The following is a 20524-nucleotide window of genomic DNA, read 5'->3' as shown; positions in this document are numbered from 1 at the left end:
AACTTTTACCTTTAATGCTAACAGAGCCATTTGGTCTAATTTCTTACTGACAAAAACTTATTTTGTTTTAGACAGCAGCACATACGGGTGAGTTCCCTTCAAAATAAAATACACCCTGTTTCAAAAAGGATCATTATGCAGCAGATTTATTTGAGTTAAAAATGCAAGAAGGCTAATTTAAACATTGCATTTTCCATCATCATGACTTTGGTGCACCTTTACCCCCTTTGTCCTTTTACTATGATATATAAACATGACAATGTCAGTTTACAATAAGCTTATTCTACTCATAGGTCACTGCTACCATTATTTTTCTCTGTTATCTGAAATGTTTAAAATATAAATATAAATAACTAAACTTACTCTACTGCAAACTATTTTTGAAAGTGGTAGCTTTTGTCTTCATAGCCAAAGGGTCTCAATGAAAGGATGAAGGAGCTGCATCAGGTTGCTCACCCCTGACCTGGTACATGCACCATTTGAGGAATTTAGGTAAAAAGAAAACAAAAAAGTATTTGATAATAGTCACGATAAAATGTACTGGCACCCCGACTTCACCCAACAGTTGTTGGGTTAGGCTCCAGCAACCCTGTGACCATGAAAGAATGAAATGAGTTTAGAAAATGGATGGTTGGATATTTCAAGATGTCTGCTTTTGTGTCTATTTCTATTTAGACTTGGACATGAAATCCATTTGTGCAAAAACACATTTTAAAGGCTCCCTATACAGCCAGCCTAATATTTACTCTTTAAAACAGTGTAGAATTGTACTCACTTTAAAACAGCTGGTAAAAAATAACTCCTGCTAGTGTGTTCTGTGTGAATGGAAAGCTCTGGATGAAGGTTTGCAGGTAAAAGCAACCCTAAATTGCTCTGAAATCCTTGGTTTCTCTGTGAAAATTCTACAGTATCTTGAACAAAGTAACACAATACTGTTAGAGAAATGATTCCACTTCCAGCTGCATGCGGCCCACAGAACAATCGTGCGGCGCCTCAGGTTAATTCACAGCTTTGATGGATGCTGAATTGAAGCTGTGGTGCAAGCACAGAAGAAACGGTGGCAATTAGAAAAGCCCTGTGTGTGAGAGTTGGCTGCTGCATGCACCGCTGGGCATAAATGAGTCTAGCAGCCCAGGCAACATAGACAGGGCTTTTACACAACATCACAGACACGCCTAAGACTCCCATTGTGCCTCTCACTAATCCATTTCCATCCTAACAAGCTGCTGCTTTCAAACCATCCAACCACAAGCCTGTCCACCGTCTGCTGAGCTTGGTTCTGCTCCAGTCTCCTGACTCTTAGCAGCCATTTTAAGCTCTCTGTCAACACTTGTCCTCTTCTACATTTATAAAAAGCTGTAACCTTTTTGCACTGAGGTGCTGCTAATGTGCTTGTTTGAATGCAAGCTCTCAAAACGCCTGCTTTTGCTTTGTATGGAGCCATTTGTTAGGTTGTTTATCAATTGAATTTCAGGCAAATGATTAATGAAATCTGAGTTTTAAACCCAGACAGCTTCTTTTCTCCGATGTCCAGAGTAAAAGCCTTTCAAATGTCCTTGTTTGGACTGCATGTGGGTTATTTCTGCAGCCTCTAAATTATAGCCACAGCTTGTTAGAACCTCGGGAGACTCTTACATCAGCAGAGAAATAAACAAAAGGAAATATTTTGCACTTATAGTTTTGACTTAACTGGGACACCCCTGAGAAATCAACAGTGGGTTTTCTTTATGAGCTGGTTGGAGCACTAGAACAGCACTAATAATGCGCCTTTCAGAGGATGTTTCCTCAGGTGAAAGTGAGTGGCCAACAAACAAAAGGAAATAATGAAAAAGGCTAAATCCTTTAAGCGTGCGCCTCTTTGAAGAACATTTTGACTAAAACCTCCACAGAGACAAATGTTTTGCAGTTTTGCCGAAAGCTCTCTAAGGTTTGGATTGGCTGGAATAACTTAATATTTTTCTTATTTTTGTGCTTCCTTTTCCTTTTACGAGTTATTCAAATTTCAACAAAACAAACAAAAAAACAGTGTTTTGCTTCAAGCAGTTGGGTGCAACTGTAAAAATTGTAAAAACTCAAAAAAATGTGTTTTGGGTGTTTTAGCATTTTTCTCATGATGGAGGATATGCATAAATAAAACTAAAACTGAAATTCAATTTCTAAGTATTTCTTTATTAAAATTGTTGTAAATCAGGGGCAGACAAAAAAATTGCTGTTTGGAAAAGCTTGTAGTCGTTAGACAACATCTATAATCAGCAGGCCACAAGCTCCTTCCTCTACTGGATATCTTGGTTAGTGTTAAGGCCGTGTTTCACAGCCACTACGTACCTTTTGCGCATTTTTCTACTTATGAAATATCGGTCTTTCATGATATATGATGACATAGATATGATATACCTAATTCATGAGTGTTTCTTTCGTTTGTCATTCATCGATGTGCACAGATGTCTGTCTAGGGTTTTGGCCCACAGGTCTTTACAGGAATTTATTTTTGAGCTATTCAAAACTTTTGGTTGGTTGAGAATTATGCAATCTACATACATAGTTTATATGCATTTATTATGCAAGTTGTGGCTTTCCATAACCGTTTCACGTTCGTGCACGTATGTCTAACAGACTTTTCACGCATGTACCACCATTGTGTAACTTTAATATCGCTTGTACAGTGCACACATTATGTTCAAATTACCTGATTGATGCACGAATCACTTATGAATTGCGAACAAACAGAGCTTGATGTTCTACATTTGTTACGTTTTCTTCGATGGGTTAATTTGTACTTCTTCCATGGTTTTAACATGGTTCATTTGTGATACAATAACTTTTTTCACTTTTTCTCATGTATATTCATGTATGATTACTTTTCATCTGTGCATTATTTGCAGAATGTATAGTGGCTGTGTGACATGGCCTTTAGGTTGGGGGTGTGAGGGGCTGTAAGTGGGGGAGAGTGTAAATGAAAGGGATGATGGGAAATGGGGGCAGGCTTTTTATGCACCAGCAGACCCTCCCACAAATCAGAAGCGAATTTCTAATAAACTAAAACACTAGGGAACACTTTTAAAATTGATCAAAAGATGATTGGACTGGATCTTTAAATATAGAAAGTCTAACATTATGCAAATCTGCACAAAACAAAGCTAAAGCAAAAACCTCTAGCCTCTTTTTACAAGACCTCTCACTTCCCTGATGTATTTTTCTACACAAGAAAATGACACACAGTGAGACAATATAAACACCATCCATTAAGGTTATGAGTCACCTCTTTCCTGAAATACATCTCAGCGATGGTAATGCTCCTTTCAGTCTGAAAATGTCCCCTAATCATCCGTCTTTCGTGTCGCTCCACAAAATGAAAAAGGATTTGAGGAAATTCTCTGAGATCTGGGAGCATTAGTGTGGCTTCCATTGTTGCCTGAAACTCCGCACAGCTGCTTGTGTGTCTTGGAGCCCTTCGGTGTCAGTCTGTTCAGAGTCACTGCTTTCTGGCACAAAGGCAGACACAGTGAATATGAACAGAATAAACTGCAGACAATAAAAAAGGCAGCACATCAATAACTGCTCGGCTTGGCTTAGCAGGGGGGCTTATTGGTTTAATTCTCAAAATACAGCAAGATGGGAGGCTGCATTAGAACAAACAACTGAAGGGGGTGTTTATCTGCAGAAGGGTGTGCTTGAAATCCAATCTACCATATTTTTCAACACGTACAGCAGGCTTAGCACAAATATTAACACTGCATCTTTTGGGAAACAATCTGGCCATTGCCATATTGTTGTTGTTGTCGTCGTTTTTTGTTTTATTTTCCCCTTTTTTTTTGCACACAAGAGTCAGTAAATAGAGCAGAGCAGATGCTAAATGTTGCCATTGTTGTTCTGTTTTTGCAGAGATTGATTTGAGCTGCAATTTCAGTGGCTCCTATCCAGCAAAACGGCACAAAAACACAGACTGGGTGGTGTTTTAGTGGAATTTCATTTTGTTGAGAGTGTCACACGTCGTGCTAAACTGTGCAGACGCCAGTGTCTTATAGTACAACTCCAATATCTAAACATTTTTTGAGCGCCCTTTTGGTTTTACAGATTGATAACTGAGGTAGAACAAACCCCATTGGAACTGAAAATGGAAATTCATCTAAACATGTTGCCTTTTTCACATTTACACAGATGTGATCTATTCCTTTAGTGAGCTACTGATCATCGAAGACATGCCTTGCTAAAAGTGCAGACACATTAGCTCACCACAAACGCACAGGGACATCCTGGTCAAGCCACCACTGCATTCTCTCACCGTTTCCTCTGTGATAATATGAGGCCTCTATCTTAGGCCGGAGCGCTGACGTCTATTGGATCTATAAATCATGTTAGCTGAAGGGTGGGGGATCTTGGAGGGGTGCAGCAAGAGCTCAGGGTCATAAATCTCATTACCTGAGACTGCTGCCGATCCCCCCGCTGCCTCATCCTGTCCTCAATCTCTCCCATTATCAGCTGACCTTGACCGCCTAGACAGACATACACTCAATCAAGGCTGGAGAGAGAAGGCGAGTGGGAGCGCCTTGTGATTGTGTGGCTTTTTTTGTGCCACATTTTTATGATGATTTCTGCAGCAAAAATGTTTTCAAATTAAAATAGCAGTTTATGCTGGCACTTGTCATCTTTCCATGTTAAGATTTGAGTGCAGAGCTTGCCTCTGCCTCTTGAAGGCAAACAGACATTTTAATATTTTCTTTTTATAAAATTGACGTTATTTTTTTATGTTTTAAAAAGCTTTATGATCACACTGTGAAAACACAGTCCCTCAGAAATAAGTCAGAAATGCTTAAAATTGGAATACAAGATTACAAAGGAATCTTACTTAAAGAAAAAAGATGGAGTCATTAAGATGCGTTTTCTCAAGATTATTTTTCCATTGAAAAAAGTTCAAATTTTTTTTTGCACGGCAGAAAATAAACAGTTTTTCTTTTTTACTTTCATAAGATTCAGTTTTTGCAGTGTGGTGCTGCCTAACAAACGGAAAAATAAAAGCACCAGTCACTAAAAATAAAAGTTGCTCAGCCAAAAGAATTATCTTTAAGATTCAAGCCCCTTCTGGCTAAAGTGATAAATTTAACTCCTTCCTCTTTGGTTGTGACTAAGCAGCTCGATTTGGTTGGATGAATCACGTTTGATGATGCTGTAATTCGGCCATTAAACACACACCTGTAAGCACATCACGGTTCATTTCAACTTTAATGAGCTAACGTCCAAACACAAACCTGTGTGTGGGACACTCGGACCTAAACAGCTCCCCATCTGTCAGAGCTGAAGGACAAAGTCAGTTTTTCAGAGCCTGATCTACTAGGTAGTAATTCACTAAAAAATATATTTTTTGGGGGGAGGGGGGGGGGGGGGAGTATAGTAATCAGTAGGGATGCCACAATAATTGGTTTAAAACCAAATATTTCACCATTGAACTGAAATGTGGGGAAAGTGAATCATAGCATCCCTTATGCATACCAGTATGTTGAAACTAACTTGTGTTGGATTTCTTGATTGTCACTTCCTTATCAAAAAAAAAAAAAAAAAAAAAACTTTCTCGTTTACTTTTTTGCTTTTTACTAGATAAAACTGAAGCAAAATCATGACCAAATAATCAAGGTTTAAACCAAATCATGGAGAAGGTGAATTGTATCCTTAGTAACCAGACTGTCATGAGGTTGGTGCAGGACCAAAATACAGAGATGGTAGGCAGGGTATTCCAAAAAACAAACAAGGGATTCTTAATATAACAAAAGGTGCTGCCAAGCAGGGAAACTAGAAAACCAACTGAAAAGGTACACAGAGAAACAGGGTGACAAACAGCATGGACCAGCACAAGAAGTTGTCAGAGACAAGACTTATATACAAATAGGACTGACGAGACACCAGGTGAAATCGATCAGGTGAGATTGGGACAAGGGAAGTCAAACTCACTCAAAGACAGCCAGGAAGAAACTTTCAAAATAAGACAGGAAGTTAAATCAACACAAACAGAACCCAAACCACAACATAGACAGCTGCATTGTGGTTGGAAAACTGGATTGAAAGATGAATTTTCTGAGAATTTTCAGAGTAAGATGTTTAAAAAAAACTACAAATTCGAATCACGTTTGTAATATTATGCAAAACACCCCAATGCCAGAAAGAAATTAATGATGACATTAAGATATTTAATAACGGTAAGAATGCAGTGCTGGTTCTGTGCTGTGAGCCTCAGTGAGCTGAGTGATCACACAGACATTTGCAGTACTTTCAGAACCTCATGCTGTGTCCCAGTTCATTTAGTTTTCACTGACTTTCACACCTTGCAGGCTCAGGACAGCTTTAATGCATACTGCTGGCATGCCTGGTGTTTTCAGAGCTAATGTGAGATTTTCCTCTAAAACAAAAGACTAAGATGTGGTATTGAGTCTGCATGCCATTAAACAGAGGCTTAATGAAGGGTATGGGGCTTGGATCTATCTACAAATGAGCTCATCAGACTGCAAGTGTGAGCTTCCCTTACAAAAATAATAAGAAATTAAAAAATCGACTTTTACAAATGTAGTATTTTAAGCAAACAAAATGGAAAAGTTGAATCTAACTGTTAAAGCCCCATTCGGAAAATTGTGTTTTTTGGTGCTTGTGGCATTTTGTGGCAGACATATATTACGAAAATTAATCTCCATTTCTTGCATTTTTGAGTATTTCTCTATTCAAACTGTTGTGAATCAAAAGCAGATTAAAAAAAATCCTGTTTGAAAAAAAGTGTTTTTATAATGTCAAAAATACGCCAGGTGGGCCAAAAGCTCCCTGCTCTGAGCTCTTAGCAACGGGGAGATAAAAATGGAGTGAAGTCGCTCTGTGCCCAGGATGTCACTAACAACTATGAGGTGAATTTCTAATGAATCAATGCTGCTCTACTGAAACTAGGTCATAGAAAATGACTCAGGTTTTTTGATTTTGCCTAAAAATCAGAATATTTGTAAGTAAAATACCACTGGGAATGCTTTTACAATCGATCAAATGATAATCGGAGTGGGGCTTTAATACGATAGAAGATTCCCATTCAGCTGTCATTGTATAATCAGACTTATGCATATGCACATGTGCTCAGCACCCCTTTGCCAATGGCTGGTAGCTACACTCTTGGCTACTTTTGTACAAAATCTGCTGCGTAAACCCTCATGATTACAATTAAATATAAAAGACTGACAACTTTTGTGTACTTTTGATCTACATATTTATAAAACCCCATGTGCTCCTACTATATTTTTACACGATTGCCTACTTTTTCATTAGGGTTTAATGTGATGTAACTTGTGACATAACATTTTACGACAACTCCTACATAAGTTCTTCTTGAAGTCTTTTAGAGTTCACTGCCTTTCACGCTTGCCTGAAGGAATGAGACAAAAATACTCTTGCCACTTATCATGGGGCATAATTGTGGCATGTTTAGTAGTAATACCTAAGTTGTACTTTTTTACCTCCTTCAAGACCTACAGCGCTGTATAAAATGTCATTCCTATTCACACAAACATTCTTAAACTAAAGGCAACAGAGCTGCAATGCAAAGGCGTTAGACCACTAAAGTTCAGTGTCTTATGTTGACATAAATAAGCAGCAGGGGATTTGAACCTGTGACCAGAGGCTGAGCGTTGTATCTCGGTTGCACAGCCGCCTCACTAACATACTTGTAGTAAAGTAACAGCACTCCCTCTTGTAGCCGTCATACTTTAGACTATCGACAAACCTGAGGTGGGTCTTTACTTACTTCTTCATAATGGTGTAGAGTGTTCCCTCAGGATATCGTGGTTCATCTTTCACTGTCTCACTGTTCAGCAGATTTATTTCAGTGCAATTTTGCATATTTTTTTAATTTTAACAATGTACTGTTCTGCGTCCTGATTGGCTGTTGACCTTTGCAATAAATCCTCTTCCATCCCGTATCTCCTGCAGAATGCTTGCAGCTTGTCACATTTACACAATCTTCAATCTTGATCCGGTATTTGTTTTCATTCTATAATACTGGACTTGTTTTTCTGCAAAAGTATGAACCCTAAAAGTTTAAACCATATAAAAGTGTGAAAATGTTCATGTCTGTCTGAAAAAGCATATGAAGTGTGTAGTGAGAGGTTTTACAGTCTAAAAACATTTATAATCCCACTTAGCGGGTTTCACCTATTGCGTATACTTTGTAGTATCCTAGTGGTTCTAAAGGGTGTACTGCACAACCAGTTATGTTAAGCGTTAGGAAGCTGCCTCTAAAAAAATACTACTCATTACTTTTAAACATAATCGGAAAATCAATACAGTTGAAACACCAAGAACATTTAAAGTAAAGGCTGGCATATTTTTTCCTTGTTTATTTGATTAATAGCTAAAGTTAGTTGTAGAAGGAAAAATTGCTTCTTTCTTACAGTCCATCTATCCATATTCTACACTTGCTTTGTCGCATTTGTATGCTGGAGCCTATCCACCTACTGTCAGGCAAAGGCGGGGTGCAACCTGGACAGTTTGACAGTCCATTGCAGGGTTCTTACAGTCTATTTATCCATAAAAGAAAAAAAAAATCTATTGTCTATAGTCTTAAACTTTTGAAAATTATCTAAATTTAGATTAAAAGAGAAAAAGTGACATGCTCCCATTGTACTACTCAAGAAAAATAATTTAAAATGTCTTTCAAATTAAGTTTATTTAGTTTAGTTGGTTTCACAAATCAACTCTTTACACCAAGATGAATATTTCTGACCTTAATCTTGTTTTGTCTTTAAACATGCCATAGTGTTTTGTGTTCTGGTTGTTTTTCCTAATACTTTGGCAACGCTCCACTCCAAACCAAACCTGGCACTTTGTTTCCGCTCGGTAAAGTGTAAATATCAGACCTGCTCATGGCTTGGATTTACAATCAGCACAGATGCAACAAGCGCAGAGGGACGAAGATGGATGGCAGCAGCAGGAAGTCACGCATTTTATAATAGTATACTTTCTTTTGTCAGTTGCAGCAGCATAAACTTGGCAAAACTTGGAAAAACAATGATGAAGTGCTGTCAGGTCACACTGGGTGAAATGTCTTTTTGTTGTGTAAATCACGCCTCTGGCTGCGCCCTTCGTTTTTCCGCTGCCTTGCTGCGATCTCCTACAGCTCCGACTGCGAGCACCGGCGAAACAGACATAATGAATGTTAGATTTTCAAACAGAGGCTGTCGCTGCAAGCAGCCTCCACATTTCTCTGTCTGGTGACCATTTTTCTTTCCAGTTGTTTTTGTCTTTCCTTTTTAGTTTTGATTCACTTCCTTGGTATGGTATATCAAAAAAGCAAGAATAATTTGTTAAATGACACACAATTCCTCAATTTCAAAATTAACTCATAATTCTCCAGCTTTGTCCTTATCGACCCAACATCATTTCTTAAACTTTTTTTATTTTTTATTTTTTGTTTCCTGCTGCACATTTTAATGGGCTTTTCATGCCTGGAGCAAAGTCAGTGCCAGAGGGAGAACCCTCTGCTCTGTGGTATGTATATCCAGCTTTCTCAGTACCAATGCCAATGACAACACTCTCTGAAATAACACAACCCCACACTTTCAGCACTTTGCTTTTGTGTAAGCAAATTTACAGGAATTATTTCACCAGTGACTGGAGGACAAACTCAAAAAGTACATGGTGTCCACCCTGAGGCACAACTCAGACGAAGGATGACAGTTTCAGTCATGTTTGATAGGTGCAGATGAACCAGCCGTAATCAGCTATAAATCCAGGCACTTCACAATTCAGCACAGAACAGAACCCCGGGCCTCGGACTTACTGTCTGCCGGCACTAATAAGGAACTGGCTGGAGGTCATTATGACATGGATCAAACAGTCACCGGATTAAAAGATCAGCATTTTTTAAAGTGTTTTTGAAAGAATATGGAGTGGTGAGTCATGTTGGGTCGTTTTTTTTAGCAAGTCCCAAATCTTTGGCTACAATTTTGAGTAAATTCTCACAGTAAAATTGAATACTTGATGGGCACTGAGGTCACTCAAGTGAAAATCCAAATTTCATTGTTGGTCAACTCAACAGCACTGTCCTCTCTGAACTCCCTCATCCAGGTCTACAACCCTGCATGGCTCTACAAACGGATCTTTGTGTCATGCAGCAAACATCATCACACCTTAGCTCCAGATTCCACAACAGCGGAAGTCTTATCATTTTTAAAAGTGGTCAAGTCTGACTTTCCTTGTAACTTTCTGTGTTCTTGAAAAATACATTCTTTGGCATTTCTTTCAGATGTGATATTTTTCTTTTAATGCTTATGCCTTAGTCACAACAGCCATTTTTCACCCAAAATATGGGAGAAAATTTGGAAAATCTGTGCAGTGGCCTGCATGAAATTTTAAGATGAGCCCAAGGTGAAAACGTTCATGCACATTTTTTTGTTCAGGGATGCTGCGGGCGACAGGTCATTCCGAGCACTAATTCAACACGCAAGGTGAAGTGCGGTAAGTGAGATGGAGGTATGTTGTACGGATTTTTCATTTTCTCAACCCCATCAAAGCCAGGGCACTGTGCAAGGGGCCCGCTGGGGCTCTTTGCTCGCAGCTTGGTGGCTAGAAACGAGGAAATTAGACAATGAGACTGTAGTTTTTGTAGGCATCCTATGTACACACACTCCGTGCATGCAGCTTTTGCACGTAGTCAGTAAGGAGCCAGTACTCACACCATACTAAAGACTAGTGGGCATCGAACAACAGCACCACTCGTACATCATAAGTACATGCAACTTACTTTATCCTTGCGAATACCTCACAATACACCTACCACACGCAGGACAATGGTATGTTCCATTATCATGACGTCCTTTGAACTGGCAACATGAGGCTCAAGGGAACTACAAGACACTCCTGCGCTTCCTTTAAGATGCAGCCTGTTCCCTCTATAACCCTCCGCGGGCCCAGACTACTCAAAAACCTGCATCTTATGCCCACACACAGGTGCATGTGATGAAGGCCTTAATTTACTTAATGTGCTGACTCTGTCTAAGTCTCGGCTTTTGTTCCTTAAATGTAAGATACTTTGGAAAACGTGCCTACTACATTACTAAATGAATAGACCGTATAGATAAGCTGCATTAGATAACTTTTACAACAAACACATTCTTTAACCTTACTGTTAAATGATATCAATGACTGGCCTTTTGACTGTTTTTTTTTTAACATCCTTTTTTTTGGGTCTGTTGGCTCTGAAACACACCAGGGTTAACTTGCAAGTGAATCGAAACCTTTGTTTTAAAATGAACCAGAATTGGTTGGCTTTGCCCATAGCTGAAGTCAGATACACTTTCACACACTGCAAACATTTAGGTGTTTGAAGATTTGGTGTGGACCAAACAGCTCAGTGTGAAAGCATACTTAAGTGCAAGTCACACGACCAAGTGCACAGCTAGAGCATACAATATTCAATTTATTCAGGGAAAAATCCTGGAAAAGCTACAATCAGAGAACTTCTTCATAGATTGAGTCTCCCGTGGAGTTCTTTCACTCTGTCAGTCAATCTGTTTTGCTTTGAAATGAGAGCAACTCAAGTATTAGAGAAAAGAAAACTCCCAGCCATTGCTGGGCTTGAGTCTTCGAAGCGTGATATGTTCAAACATACAAAGAACCAACTGAGTGAACAATGCTGTCGGAGGTTTGATGTGTGTTTGTGTGTGGGAGGGTGGTTCTGTAAAATGTATGCAGTCAGTTGCAATATTGATAACATCCAGTTATCATCTTTCTGTTTACTATCTGTCACACGCTGACACACACAGACACACCACAAGTGTCTTTTCCTGCTCTGATACACTCTCAGGACCACCTCAGGATGGCACATTGCAGGTTTGTTTTTCCTGTATCTGCTCCATCAGAGGGTAGCGGGCCTCATTAGAGTGCGGGGGCCGTGTTCGGTCCCCGGGTGCTGCAACCCATCCGACCAACCTCCAGTAACCCCTTGGGCGCTGAACCACAAACACAACAAATCATTGAAACAAAAAATCCCTAATGCTGGAATCTTTACACTTCAAAAACACAATTATGCTAATGCCAGGAATCGTTCGCCATTTCAGCTCTGATTTAATGCGCCTTTTAGTGGAGAAAGCTAATTAGAGGCTTTAATTAACATGTGCGACACAAACTGGGGAAAAGTGTGAAGGAGTCTGTCGATCATGGAGAAGCTGAGCGAGGGCGATGGAACAGCGAGAGCGAGGAAGGGAAGTCTGAAAGCAATGCAAATGAGGTGAGGGTGCGCCACAGGAAGGCGTGGATCTCCGCTGCTACATTGATTTCTGTAAATATATCCATGACCCTTAGACGGAGTGGAGTCATCTCATTAACACAGGCTGGAAGATGTCAGCAGAGCTCAGCCCACGAGGGTCGGCGCTGGCACGATTCTGCCCGAGCTCAGTGAAGGTGCCATCATTAAAACTGCGACAAAACACAGGACTTAAGTCCATGTTGTGTAACGCTGAGATTTCACACCACTCACATCATCCTCTTCTGTAGAACCACCTTAAAGGAGGATGATCTCAGTACACCGCTTGAAATTCACTGCAGCTCTTTGGGAAACTCAGAAACTGCTCAGAGTTATTTCGTTCTCTTAGTCTGGGCTTGCATATGCGAATTAAAAGGCAACATGTAGTCAAAAGTCATTTTCTTTGCAGAGCTCCAGTCAGCCCGATAATCTCTAGCTTGTTGCAGCAGTGCGGCTCCTCCTTGGAAATTAACTGGGTTGCAGAATATAAGCTGGAGATGGGAGCTGGAAGTGGGACATTAAGAAAAAGCTGCTATCAACAACTCAGCTTTTTATGCTGTTCTTATTTGCATGTTCTGCTGCAATTCACTTTAATAACCAGTGTGAAGATACTTCAAGGCTTTATTCATTTTCAATTCCTTATTTTATGGATTAAAGTGCTTTTAACATTAAAAGTGGCTGGGTATGTTTTTTTTTCTCCATCTTCTCTTGAGGGGATTTTCATTAAAACACATTAAACAGGCAGATGGCTGGGGTGCAATTTCTTACGCTTGATCCAGTGAACAATGCTTGAGCTCACACCGCTTCCTCTTGATTAGTAGTTTCTATATCGCTGCGCAATTTCCTCTGCAGTTTCTGTCATATTTGCCATTGTGTTCACGCAGAGCTTTAATTTGCTGTAATGCATTTTGCCCAGATTCAATCACGAAAGTTTTCATTTCAGTCGCAGTTTGTTTTTTATTTATTTCCTAAATGCAAGAGTTGGATATGGCTTGGCTGATTCCATATGGGCAGCACTGCTCATTATGTTTTATGTATTCTGTGAAACTGCAAACCTTGCGAAAGCGATGTAATGCAGGAGACGGATACTGTTCGCGCAGTCTTTGTGTCTCTGAAGACTGAAGTCACTTTCCTTCTACTTTGCTGAAGCTCTGTGTGTACTCGGCTGACAAAATGAATTCAGTGCTGTATGAGCACAAAAGGTTTTCCTCTTGGGAAAGAATCCAGCTCAAAGTGAAATGTGCAGCATCTTTGATGATTTCAGATGCTGCTTTAAAATTCATAGAAAAGCAGTTCTACTAACTCTTGAACTATTGATGTTTGAGATTCTCCTCAGTCAGTTTATATCCAAGTTAGTAACAGGTAAATGCACCATTAATATTTATGTTTTTCTGCCCTGCAAACAAGCCCTGAAATTTTGTGATACAACAAAAGTCAACCTCGTGGATTCAACATTTTTTTTATATTCTGTCTACTCTTTATTTCATTGAGTTTCTAAAAAGGGAATTAAAAAAGTGAGACTCACCTTAGCTTGGAGGGTGGGTAGTCTTCTCAGGTTGGCAGCTGTACATCATGTTCTCTTGAGCTGCAAAAAGGACAAATTTCACACTTTTTAGAAATAGCAAACAAATAAATGAATAAATAAATAATCCAGACCCATCAACCCTTTACAGACCCACTCTGGTCAAAATTGTTTTTTTGGTGTTTTTAACATGTTTTTGAGGTACTTTTCTCATAAATGTCATTGAAAAATGCCTGCAGTTGAGGCGTAGAAGCTACCACTGCAAGCCACGAGATGCATCCACCTGTAGACGACTAGATCCATGTCTGATCTGGTAAAACTGTACAGCTGAACAGCTCCAATGTCGCTCACCATTTTTGTTGCATTTATGCATTAATGTTGGCTTGTTGTTGTGAGGGACTGCAAGCTAAAGGGAGAGTGAGTAAACTGATTGGTGATGGGAAGTGGGGGTGGGCTTTCTCTGCACTCAGTACTCACAACTCTGCCGCTCTGCAAAAAACGAAGTCCCTGAAAACAGGTTTTTTGATTTTGGCAATAAATGGTATAGTTATCATCAAAAGACAACGAGGAATGTTTTTACAATAAATCAAAAGAGAATTGGAGTGCAACTTTAACGACTAGTGCATTGAGCGGCTGCAGCTTACTGGAGACCAGGTGTGATCCAGATCAGAGTTTAAATACATTCTCATGCACCAGTTATTCTTCACCTTTCTAAAATTTCAAGCTTTTCCTGTTTCATTCTTTTTCAAAATAACAATGAAGGAATCACACATTGAGTAAAGAAAATATATAGAGACAGCTGGGGGCACAACAGCCCAGCCTTTGAGGTTTAGGCACACGTATGTTCAAAGAGTTGAGATTAACAGTTGGATTCCTGTGGCTAATCATAATTTTGATTATTTCTTTTTAGTTGAGCTAAATCTTTGTGTCCCTCTGAAACAACCAAACTGATTAACTTGATTAAAAAATTATGGGAATTTGGTTTTAAATCACAACACCTGCATGTTGGCCATACGTCAAGCATACCAAGTGGCGGGGGCGAGGGGGGGATCAGATGTATGGTTTGATAAGTGGCAGAAAATATATGTGTGAATATGTAAATCTACATGGACTCCTTACACTTTAAGTAGTAGTAGATTTAGTAGACTTACATCCTCTATTATCTATTTGTGCTAGTGTAAGTTCTGGTTGAAGTCGAAAGTCAAAAAATTTCACTTTATCTCCCATATTATTATGTTTTTTCTGTATTATGTTGGTTTGAATAAAAAAAAAATTGCTGCTATCTGCTAATGTTTTTGGCATTTTACAGCAAATTCTACTCTTCTGTGAAGAAGCTAAAACACAAAAGAAATGCTTATTTACAGCATGTTTCCACAGGCTGAGTCAAATTGTGTTAAAATAAAGCCCTGCAAACATCTGTGCTCAATAGATATAATAAAGTTTGAACGTTTCCCATTTTGCGGTTTTTGCTCCTGACAATGATTGCTGTAATGCGACTAATGAGAGTTTAAATTGAGTTAGAATGATTTGGCTCGTTTTAATGAAACGTGAAGACATCTTCAATCACTGTCTGAGTGCTGAATGAATAGTTTGAGATAAAGCATCATCTGCAAGGTTTGTCCCTGAGTTGCTGTTTAATGGATATTGTCATTGAATCAGCGGGAGACACATCTGCATTCATAAAAATTCAAACAAGGTGCTCTTGTGTAAATGCTCACCTGAATTGCAATGCAGGAGGACAACGTTCACATTATGTGCTTCACTGTCAAGGTCGGCGACTATTAAGGAGTCAGAAAATGTGTTTGTCTGAAGAAGAAGATGTTTTTTTATAATACAAGGAGGACATGTCTGTAATGTAAAGTTACATTCATACAGCCTCAGTGACGTGTGTTTAAGCAACCAAGGAAAGGTTTATGTAAGCAGGCGTTTTGGGCTTCCCAGCTCAAAACTCTGTCGTTCATCCGTCACTTCGCAAGTTTTAAAGTTCAGGCTCCATGTACAAAACGGACAGCCATTGAACGCACTTTGAAAGTTAAATTAGGTTGAACTTTGACCCATCAGGGATTCGGGTTTGGTAGTGACGTATGGATGGCATCCCTTTTAATTTACAGAAGTGCCAACTGTTTGAAAATTAATCATAGAAGGGAATTTAGAAATTGCAGTTTGTGCCCGGCTGGAATTATATGACACCAAGTCTTAAATATATCGGAATAGAGCTGTGAAAGAAAAAGCCTGGTGCAAAGATTGGCGAGATTCACACCACTTCGACATTTTGCACCAAGGCTCTTCCAAGTGCAATTGCATGCGCTCGTATCAGGTTGTGACAGCCCTGTTTGAACACGTATGCTGAAAGGCCGTTCAAGAACCCGCGTTCAGCATGTTCTTGAACATCCCATCCTCGGTGTGTATGTAGCATTGGGGCTTGAGGTGACTTTAATAAAACGCGATTTAATACATTTTTTTAGTTAGACCTGATGGCGAAACTGTGTTGTCTAGTTTTGAAAGGGTAAGAAATTCAATTTCACAGGATTTTTTTACTCAAATTACTTTATAATGGATTTATTCCTACAAGAGCTTCTGTTGTCCCACTTGTATTACTCAACAATAAAATTAGAGCAGTAACGTTTTTATACTCACAAAAATTTTGAAAATCTTTTTTGAGGCAACAAGACCAAACATTTTTATCCTAATCAATCAGGTTATAAGAGAAAAAGGAAATGTGAAATGATGGTTTTCACTTTGTGAAAAACTTTTTTATTGATCCCATCAGACTGTACAAAAAGAAAACAAATAATCAGTTGGAAACCTGTATTCAAAAGCAAAAGAAGCTAAAAATAGAGCAGTAAACAACAAATTATCATTCTGTCAGTGATCAGTATTTGAGGCTGCTCATGAAGAAATCAATATAATGCAAAAAGATGGAGTTGAGGGGAGAAAAAAAGGGAAAGCCTAATGGAAGCGTAGCTGAGGCTGGCTTCAGAGGGGCCTTTATAGTGAACTTGATTAAAAGAAAATTGCTTTCAAGTGCTCTCAGCAGGCTGGGAGGTTGAGTGGAGGTTGTGCTCTTGTGGGGTTCAGGGTGAAGAAACTAGATGAAGAAATGCTTTGAAACTGCCTGAGGACAAAGGCTGTGGAGGCACTGGCGATATGGAGGTGCAATATCACCGCTATCAATACATTTTCATTTACACACCACATCTGTGGCTGCTGGGATCAGACTCATCCATAAATGTATTTGTCTTTTTTTAGTTCTTCTCAATAATAAAAGAAGCTTGTCATTTGTGTTTTTTGCCACCGATAAATGTATACAAATCTAGAAATACATTTGTGAATATTTTACTTGTTCACACCGACAGCAAAGTTCTCTGAATTATCCAAATTTTTGTAATATATTCCATCTCAAATTCAAAATGTTATTAGCAGATGAAACACTGTCCCCGATTTCCATGAAGTCTTCAGCTAATTGACTTTTACAGAGCAGAATACTTTTAACTTGCTTTTAAAGTTGCCTGACTTTGGTGAAAATCCTCTTGAAAATCCATCATGGGATAAGATTTAATTTTTTTTTCTTTTTGAAGCACTATCTAGAAATTAAATTTGCATTTGATTTGATTTAAATGCATTTATTCATCCCAGCGCTCATTAAAACATATCATCAGTCTAGTCATGTATGAAGGCAGTGGGGGCAACAAAGAGGGCGATGACGCACTGATGTAGTTTCTGAAGCAGTCTGGCAACACCAGTGGAATGCTGCAGCAGGTGGATTGTCTTTTAGGATCAAACATGTTGTTTGATTAAAAAAAAGAATAGAATAGAATAGAATAGAATAGAATAGAATAGAATAGAATAGAATAGAATAGAATAGAATTCATAACTTTTTTTTAATTGAGCGCAGAAATCTTTATGATGCTTAAACGTCATGTGTCCTTTTGACAAAATGTGCTGTTACCACACACTGAAGTGTGAATTTTATGTATAAATTTGCACAAAAAAAGCTCTGGACACACTAACTTCTGCTTTAAATTAAATGAAATGAGAAATTTAACCGTTTCTGTCCATACTGTGCATTTTTTGTTAGAGATGTGAGTACAGTATTTCTATTTTATTTTTATTTTATTTATCTTCATCACTCCAAGGCTGCTGCAATTTCATTGTATCACCATGTACAATGACAATAAAGAATTCTGATTCTGATTCTAAATTCTTAAAAAAAAATTTTTTTTCAAATTGCTTAATAAATAAGATTTTTACATTTTTTTTGCATTTCAACCCTTATTTGATTTATTATTTATGTGAGAACATTTTCTGATAAAGAGGAAAATATTGCATTTTGAGTTATCCAGTCTGATTTGGAAAAGGATTTTGCACATCCTATATAATCTCTATGGACATGTTTTTTTGGGCTGCAATCTTCCTTAAAAACACTCACATTCAGGTATTTGATTTATCTGAGTAAAAAAAAAAAAGACAGGCTCAAACAGCCACAGGATGTGGTTTTAATTTGAAAATCTTTAATAATAGGTTTTTCAGAGGCAGCCATGAGTTGACTTCTTTTCACATCAAAGGATATAATATCAAAAAAAATCAATTCCTTTTTTTTTTTTGCATATAAGGAGCACTTAACTGTCTTTAATTAAAGGAAAAAAATAATTTTCCTCTGTTTCTTGCTCTAATTACTTTGATACTACAAAATCTACTGATTTACTTAATCAAGAAAACAAGGAGCAATAAAAGCTTGGAGTGCATTTGACAAGATGTTAGATGTATTTACATACATAATTTGATTGCTTCAGCTTTATCACATTCTAATTTCTAAAAGAAATAGCAGATTTAAACTGGACAAAAAATTAAGGATTTTTAGACATAGATATAATGGAAATAGATTTCTAAAAACTCAACTACAAGATAAATACAGAATCTGCAGGTACCAGACCAAAAAAACAATAAGAAAACTTGCTAAAATTTTAACAAAATAGTGCAAAAAGGTCAGTAACCAGCCAATTTTACATTACAGAAGGGCAAAAATTAGATTCAAAGTGAAAAGAATCCAACAGCTATTGAAGATGTCTAAAAAAAACCAATATGCATCAAAGACAAATGCTAAAGAAAGCGGATGCAAATGAAAACATGACTGCAGGAAATCTATGATAATGCAAGGCCAAACAATTCAAAGAGATGCAAAAGGGAATACAAAATGAAAGCAAAGACTCCAAAACACTCCACATAAAGAAAAGTGCGCTTGGCATCACACACGAGCTGCACAGAAGAAACGAGTAAGTGCTGCAAAATGGGGATGTAAACAAGGTCAGAAAGGAATAATAGAAGAGAGACAGAAATTGAACTTGAGCTTTGGGAGGGAATCGTGATAGTGTGGCATACTGCAGCTGCTCTAAAACATCTTTATTTTTACTTTTTTTTGTTTTGAATTTTCACTCAATCATACAAGTCTTTTGCATGTGTGTTTCCTTTCCCAGAGTAGGAAATTAAAAAACTAAGAGTGTTTAAATGACTCTTTTTGATTTGGTGTGCTAAAGTTGAAGTTGAAGCTTGTGCTTCAATATGAAAAGACTTGGTGGAGCAGCTGTTACACAAAACAGCTGTAAGAAAAGACAGCAGGAGGAGAGAACGAAGGAAGGATCAGTTGTTTCACAAGCCCGTCGGTTGATTTTCAATGAGCAAAAGTGCATTTTTATTGAATTTTCAAATTTAATTTTGACTTAGACTCAGGCATTATTCTGGATTATTCTTCCTTATTTCCAACCATGGGTTTTGATCATATAAAGAACTTTCAGTCCGTTTTTTGTTTAAACTGATAATAAATGGCCTCATGCATGTGTGATTTACAGATTTTCTCTCAATTATTTGAGTAAAAAGTTACGTTTTTTAAATAACAGCCTCTTTTTCCTCTTCTTTGCCATTCCTAAACATTCCCTAACCTGCTTGGGACAGTCAATATATCCTTCTGCCTTGTAGTGTCAACAGAACATGTGGCCCAGGGACAGACAAAGACATGATGGGACACTTTGGTGACCACACTCTGAAGGGTGAAATCGCCAAACTCATCCCGTGAGATCGATAGCTGCTGTGACAACAGCCTTCTCGTCACAGGCTGCAGAACAAGCCGCTGTGAAGGTCTGAGAATGGAAGATAGGCCTGGAGGGGAGGCAAGATTTATGACCCCAAGTCGAGATGGAGGCAGTTTTGCCCACAAGCCTTAGCAGCCTTCCTGCCACATCCGTCTCCCTCTGCCTGCCTTACTTATTCTTTCTCTGTTGCTTTAAAAGCCTCAAATTTGACCTGAGATGACTTAGCAGGCATGTAAAAAGGGAGATGTTTTCCTTAAAGTCTGTTTGCTGTCAACTTTAGAATTGTCTTTTGGCATCAAATTATTAATTTAATCAAAAGAATGAAGCTTATTTCAACATATTGCTCACCAATACAGAGTGAGGATGCGCAGCGGTCAACAGAGCTGACATAACACTGCAGTGACATGTGCAATGCAGTGTTTTGCAGGGTGCATGTCCCCTTAATGCAATAGTTTTCCTGTAAAGGAACAAAAAACAAAACGTGTTTTTCAACTCGGAAAACTGTGTATTATAGGTCTTTTAACTTTGCTGCTGTAGTTTTGGAGCGCTGCTGGTTCAGTGGCAGCACCAACATGATATTTCAGAGAGCTGTTATCAGTCAGTGCTCATGTCCTGACCACATTTTTTTTTGGCACTTTTATTCTAAAACCCCAC

At 38.5% G+C, this 20524-nt stretch overlaps 1 long non-coding RNA gene across 1 annotated transcript in view; it reads right to left on the bottom strand.

Annotated features, from left to right (window-relative positions):
* The window catches only part of LOC144989554 (uncharacterized), a 50714-nt gene that overhangs the window by 27995 nt on the left and 2195 nt on the right, over window positions 1-20524 (bottom strand). Inside the window, exon 2 of the long non-coding RNA XR_013653803.1 lies at window positions 13788-13847. This is a non-coding gene — a long non-coding RNA (uncharacterized LOC144989554). The remainder of the gene's footprint in view (window positions 1-13787; window positions 13848-20524) is intronic.

This window comes from Oryzias latipes, chromosome 23, assembly GCF_053564925.1.
Source record: "Oryzias latipes strain Hd-rR chromosome 23, Olatipes_Hd-rR_3.1".
Lineage (NCBI taxonomy): Eukaryota > Metazoa > Chordata > Actinopteri > Beloniformes > Adrianichthyidae > Oryzias > Oryzias latipes.
The sequence above is the reverse complement of the archived record's forward strand: the minus strand, read 5'-3'. Positions and strand labels throughout refer to the sequence as shown.